A 7,329-nucleotide genomic window follows, 5' to 3' on the forward strand; every position below is an offset into this window, starting at 1 on the left:
TTTTTTTTTTATTGTTGATCTTGTTAGTAACCATATTTTCTATGATTTTGGGAAACATCATATAACAGCTCAAAAAAATGATTTCAAAATTGAAAGCTTTTATAATTAACTTTATACAGCAATTCGCCTAAAAAAATTGTTTGTTATCTGCCTATACAATTTTATTTTATTTTTGCAGCTATGCCTAATCATCTTTATGATGTTTCAGAATAATAACAACAAAAGTTTACTAACATTATCAGGAAAGTCAACAATTAAAAAAAAAATTTGTTTGTGCGAACATGAACAGACTCTATTGTTGAGGGAACTGCAACAGTCTAATTGATAATAATATGCAAAAAAATTTTTGAAAAGTTAGTTTGAAAAATTCTGTAGATTTTTGAAGGTAGAAAAAAATATGCATTTTGTTTTCAACTTAATTTGTATTTAAAATTTTCACATTATTAAACTTAACCAACATCATCATCATCAATGGCTCAACAGCCCAGGGTGGATTTTGGTCTTCTCAAGAAGTTTTTTCAGGCTAACCTTTTTCCTGCTAGTGTTTTCCAGTTTTTAAGACCAAAAGGTCTTTTTCTGGGCCATCTATCCTTCTCAAATTCGGCCTGCCAACTGGTCTGACATTGAAAACTCTTTTTGTAGTATGGTCTTCGTCCATTCTGATAACGTGGTCTGCCAATTTTTATTCTTTGTCGTTTAATAAAGTTAATAATGTCAGGTTCATTATATGAGTGATAAAGCTCTAGATTTGATCTTCTAAGCCACATACAATTTTTTTTTTAATTCCTCCAAAAATATTTCTCAAGACTTTTCTCTCAAAGGTACCCAACATAGCCTCATCCGTACAAGATATGGCCCAGGTTTCACAAGCATATGTTAAAATTGATCTTAAAAGAGATTATAAAACTTCTGTTTTTCTATGAATTACATTAGATTTTATGTATTTTCGAATTCAATTAAAACATTTATTGGCTATAGTAATTCTTCTTTGTATTTCCATTGTAATATTGTTCCTGTTGTTGACCCAAGAAAACAAAATTGTCAACAACTTCAAATTTATATTCTTCAATTTCTAAATGGGTGTTATTGAAGTTTGCTTTAGTACAGGGAAAATATTTAGTTTTGCTCACCTTTATTCTCTTGACCAATAATCTGAAATTTCATGATTTTCATTTTTTTATTACTAAGTACAATATTCTCTCACATAACTTTAACATCCAAAAGACATCAAACAAAGTTGAAATATAATTATCATTAATGTTTAATTTTACAGCAGATAGGAGTTTTTCAATAGTTTCTTTCTGAACATTAATATTGACATAGAAGGATAGAAAAGGAATGCAATTATCAGGAAAAAAATTTCTAAATTGAAAATAATTTTAATAGGGACTGTTTTTTCTTATGTTATGCCTAATTTGGGCATGACACTTTTCTTCCATAAATTTATTTCTGTTTCGTTTTTGACTTGTTCCTCATACTTTCTCCTTCCCTGTAATGTGGACTATTTTCTCCTTTTTCATTCTCATACCATCGATTTGTCTTTCATTCTATTCCTAACTGCCTGATAAGGGGAGGCTCGTTCTTTTCAAAATGTATAGTGCCACTTTACCATATTTTATTTACCGAAGATTTTTTAATAAAATGTGCTGTTTAGTACATTGTGAAAATAATGTCTGAAAAGAAATGAATTAGGTATTTTTTCCCACTCTCAGAGAAAAGGTAATCGTATTACAATGGAGAGGCATTACCTGATTATGATCGAGACAATGTCGCAGCACCAGAACGCCCAACACCAGCACTACAATGTACAAGTACTGGCTGTCTGCTGCAGCGTTATTTCTCCCATGAAAGCTGTAGTTTCAAACATAGCATAGATTTGATTACATCATAGATTTTCACCAATTATAGATTTTAATGTATTATAGATTTTGGCATATTATATTGTTCATGAAGCATGATCTACATTTATAGCCTATCACCCACCGCCTTATTTTTAATTTAATTTTATTGAGTGCCTAGTTCAACAGACAACTTTGCTAACTTAGATACCCAGATCTAAGTTGGCAAAGCACACACACACCACTCAATTCTCATGAGTGGTGTGTGTGTTTTTATATTGTCTGTCTCCGCAAGCTTATTATATTTAGAATTTGATCCTATAAATAAATCTGTCAAGATAATGTGATAAACAAATCTGCTAAGTTGTTTAGGACTCTTTCCCATTTCTGCAGTGGTTTTCTTCATTTTATTTCTAATCGTCATTTATTATTTGATACTTAGAACACACGAAGGAAACCAAGGGTGTTAGCCCTAATCATTGATCCATTGTAAGCTTCTCAAAGCAATATGCAAAACTGATAAATTTTCCATATTTCAAATGCTTTATGTAAATGTGATATGACATGAAAAATTGAGAGGGGACACATTATAATCATTTTTTTGGTTTACGATTATCACAGTAAAACTCCGTAGCCTTGGCAGTGTGAACCCAATCAAGAAGACAAGGAAACTTCAGAATCAAGCATTGGGACAGTCTAAACTTCATAGGGGACCTTTTAATGGAACTAATGTGAACTTGAATTATGTGCGAAAACTTCCAATTGTTACTCCAACAGCAAGGGAATTCTAACTCGTGGTATGATTTTTACCACACTCAACAAATGAGAATAATTTTATGTCACCAGTGTGGTCGGTGTGATACTTTTGATTATTGCCATAAATGAAGAGAAAAATACCAAAACCTGCTATGGTTAATGCAAAGGCAAAAAGGATTCTAACCCATGAAGCGTCAACCACTGAGGAAATTTTATGTCGGCAATGAAATGGACAGAGCAGAAATCAAATTGAAATATTTCACATAATGGAAAATAGTTGACTTACAGATGAAACCTGGGAGGCTGTGGTCGGGCCAATCTGTATATTGGATGTGCCATAGAGGTCTCGGCTGGTATGAGATAATGAGAGAGAACTCGTTGTGTAGGTGGAAGATGATATGCTGAAGTTCCTTGTGATTTGGAACTAAAAAGAGATAGAAATAATGAGAAACAAACAGCACTTTAATATAATATTTCAAATTTTTAACAAGTTAAACTAAAATAAAAATACCAATTTCCAAGAATTATTATGTTAAATAAAATTGCATAAGTTAAGTTTAAAACTATTTTGCATAAGTATATTCCGTAGTTTCACTTTTTTACTGTTAGTTGTTTTAAAATGTCATTACTTTATGAACTCTCAATTGGAATCATTTCTTACAAAGCGAAGAGAAGATATAGAATTCTGTTTATAAAATTGTACTTTAATTAACATATTTTTTTAATGAAAGGGCAATATTTTTTTAATTTAAGAGTTTTGCTAATTTAAAAACCAACTACAAAATAATACCTACGTTACAAAATAAATAAATTTGTAGATGATCCCTCAGTACATTATAAAAAGTCTGTTCTTGATGAATTGTTAACTGAATTAAAATAATTTTTAATAAACTGCATACAGAGATCAAGTCAAAATTTTCGAAACTACTGATCTTCATCATACATGATTTGATTTCATCTTTTTTAAAAACAAGGTAAAAATGAATATGACCCCCAATTCTCTATTATGAAATTTCATGATAGGAAAATTTATTTACTTGCACTAGAGACTTAACCGATGGAGTCCTAGATTACTTTAGTAGAATTTGTGGAGAGTCTCCCAGTTTAATATATAAAGTTTTTGCGGTTTCATAACTGTTAATTGCATAATATGAAATAAATCTGATAAAAAAAAATGGAATTGTACAGATTCGTGGAACATTGGCATGTCTGATGCTTAGCAGTCACGTGTAGAACAGGATCCTTTTGGTGGCGTTGATCGTTTTAAATTAATTAGTGGATTCCTACAGTGCAAGTAAAAATACGCTTAAAACTACTTATATCATTGTAATTTTAAGCATATTTTTGGTTGACATCCTAATTTGGATGTGATATAGCGATCTCAGAGAAATGAATAAAATTGTTCCCAATGAACAGCATGGGAAGAGATCCAAGGTTTATCGAAAGATAACATAGCTAAAAATATAGCCCACCTCCCATAATCAATTTGTTTCAGTCATACCATGTAACTTAAACATTTTTATGATAAGAAATAAAGAAGTAATTTTTTGTCTTTGATTTAGTGAATTAATGAGTCTACATTAGAAATGAAATTACATTGATCGGTAAGAAAAGAATAAAATATTTTATATTCGTTTTTTTATAAATTGCAATAGAAATTCAATAATTGATTTAATTTAATAAAAATTCAATTAAGAATAGTTAAAAAAATATAAGTTGAAGAAATCTTAAAGGCAAGGAAATATGTAATTCCTTTTCTGACATCCTCTTAAGTCAATTACACTGGGAGGAATTGATAAAGAAACCAGTATCTCACTGTCTAAAGAACTGTATTTTAACGTAAATTTATTATCATTGAATAACAGTATTTGAATAGTTAAAGAGCATTTACACTGTAACTGTCGTTCAATTTAGTTTATTATTCATGAAACACTTTCATCAAAAAGTTAAATTTTTTCTTTGAGACATTTTCTGATTTTGAATTTACTATTTTAGAACGCTTCATTTAAACTAAATTTCTACTCTTTCAGTCCTTCAAATTTATATACGTATATTTTATGTGAATTTTGTTTTTCTTTGGGATATGATTTCCACATGAATTCATGTTATTTATTAAAAATTCTTTTTTATTCCTTTCTGTGTGAAACCATTATTTTCAATCATATAACGTTTACAATTGTTTTTTTAAGTCACTTCCATATTTTTCTTCTTCAAATTCCAATATATTTAATATAATGTTATGATATGCGAATTTCAGTAAGCTTTTTTTAACGTGCTTGATTTGTGTCAATTCCATCGCAAGTCTCCAGTCTTTTTTTGTTGTTGCCATTAATGGTTTATTAGGCTATTTACAACTTGTGATGTTTTTAATATGATGTTATTAGGCCTCAAGAATTTTAAATTTGAGTTATCACTTTTTGATCATTTCTTAGCCGTTTCTGAGAGTCTTTTTCCTGTCTTTTTAAAAAGTTTTTTTTTAATATTTTAAATATGCTGTTATGACACTATGCGAATTAGGGTAATAAATTTTTAACGAGCTTGATTCACCACAATTCTGCCGTAATTTTCCGCAGACTTTCTTTTTTGCAGCAGTTATCTGTTGATTATACAAATTTTGATGTTCTTAATACAATGTTATTGAGACACATGAATTTCGAATTCGATTTAACACTATTAAACACACTTAGTTCCCAACCATTGCAAACTTAATACACATAATTTTTCAAACACTTTTTAACGAACACTTTCGAACAAATTTTTAAAATTGGACGTTATTGCAATACCCAAATTGAGTCATCTCTTTCTGATGCATGCTTAATTTGGGACAAATCTATCGTAAATCTAAGTGGGTTTGTTGATCATTTATTCGCTGATTATCTATCATTTATTTTTTTACCATTTCTATGTTATTCCCCCTCTTTTCTTTTTAAAAAAAACTTCCATATTTTTAATATGATTCTCAAATTTTAAACCTATTCCATCATACATTCACGTTCTTTACTGATAGTTTTTCTGTAGTTATCCTCACGTTTTTGACTATTTCCACATAGCTTTGCATAGACGTTAATGTTCTTAATACGATGTTATTACGACACACAACTTTCGAATTCAAGACATTTTTTCCCCTTTTTCTTTTAACTACTCAGTTTCCAACGATTCCGTCATACTTCTACATTGTATCCCGATCGTGTGTTTCGGTAGTTATTTATAGATTTCTGTCTATTTTTCTTTTGATTTAAATATTGTTATTGCGACACGCAAATTTCGAATTCGAGTTATCACTTCCTTAAGAACTTTAAAAAGAAATTCTGTTACTCATTCAAAAAAAATCTTGAGTTTTTCTGGACTTTCATTACCCTTTTTAAAATCTAAGACTCTCGTGATTGGTACACACCGAGTTCTTTATATGTCAAAAAGGAGATTATTATTATCACTATTTTTTTAAAATTACAGATTTTAAATAAAAAAGATTACTCTAAGAATATAAGATTAATTCAGAAAAAGTTAATCATTATTTACTAGAACAGAGAGATCAAAGAGCAAAAATACTTATCACTAAAATCAAATGGAAAGAAGATTTTTTTTTTTCCAACCCAGATATTATATCACTTGGAGGAGTGAATTTATTATTAAATATTTTATTAAAAATGACTATGCAAAAGGAAATCAATGAAGCAGATAAAAAGAACAAAAAAATCTTTAAAAAATACTAAAAATAATAAATAAATCTTTTCGGAACACCAAAAATGTAAGAACATTTTTAGATCCAAAAACTATAAATGATAGTGTTTGTTTATTTCATTACAAAAGTAGTATTAAAGCACAACTTTTATACTTACCTCTCCAATTTGGAGTTTATTACCATCATCTTCGGGCCAACACTTCTCACTCCCTTCTTCCTAAATATTTTAAACACCTTTTATACCAGGAATTTTTTTATATACATAAATATAATTTTTTTTTCATTCAACTATAGCTATAAAACTGAACAAATTTGTAACAGATAGATTATAATTTGTTTTGTCATCATTTTGTTTTCAAATTTTCAGGGGTCATTGTGAGCCCAAGTAAAAAATCCTGCAAATTTCTTGAGCCATTATTGACCCATTTCAAAAAATTAATGTCTTTAAAAATTTTAATCATTGATATTTTCAAAACATGAAATTCTAAATAAATTGTATGCAGCTAAATATAAATTCACTTTTGTCTATAATCACATTTATTATTCTACCAACAAATTTTTACAAATGAAAGAAATGCCAAGCATAAATTCTAGTACTAATATTTTTAAATAAAATATACAAGAATTTTATACATAAATGTGATCAATGATTTCTTTAAACTTCTGGATTTCCGGAAATCCAGATTTTTCTGGACCACAATCATCTCTGAATTTTATATAGTAATTAGGAATAATGAAACTAAAAATGACATCATTATTAAATAAATAAACTGTATAACTAAATAGTGCTTATAAAAAGTTTATTGATAAAAACTCTTGATTTAATTTATGTTTAAAGGAAATATGCTTTCAAAAATATTTTCAATACCAGATTTTTTCACACTCTCTCTTTTTTAAAAAATTTCTTATAATTAATTTTTATAACAAATTTAATAAGTAAACTATGTTTTGAGTTTATTTAAGCCCTATATACTACTAAACAAGTTTCTTACTTGAACATCTGTTAGCATGACAATAACCATGACATGATCTTCCCATACCATTTGCCAGAAG

General features: G+C 28.6%; 1 long non-coding RNA gene across 1 annotated transcript; it reads right to left on the bottom strand.

The window, feature by feature from the left end:
- LOC147806834 (uncharacterized) lies at nt 1–6,487 on the bottom strand. Its single transcript, XR_015435289.1, has 2 exons — nt 6,434–6,487; nt 1–3,018 (listed from the first exon to the last, which is right to left on the bottom strand). It is a non-coding gene; the product is annotated as an uncharacterized LOC147806834 (long non-coding RNA).
- Between the last annotated feature and the right edge of the window lie 842 nt (nt 6,488–7,329).

This window comes from Parasteatoda tepidariorum, chromosome 7 (assembly GCF_982258835.1).
Source record: "Parasteatoda tepidariorum strain Cologne lab strain chromosome 7, Ptep-v5.0, whole genome shotgun sequence".
NCBI lineage: Eukaryota > Metazoa > Arthropoda > Arachnida > Araneae > Theridiidae > Parasteatoda > Parasteatoda tepidariorum.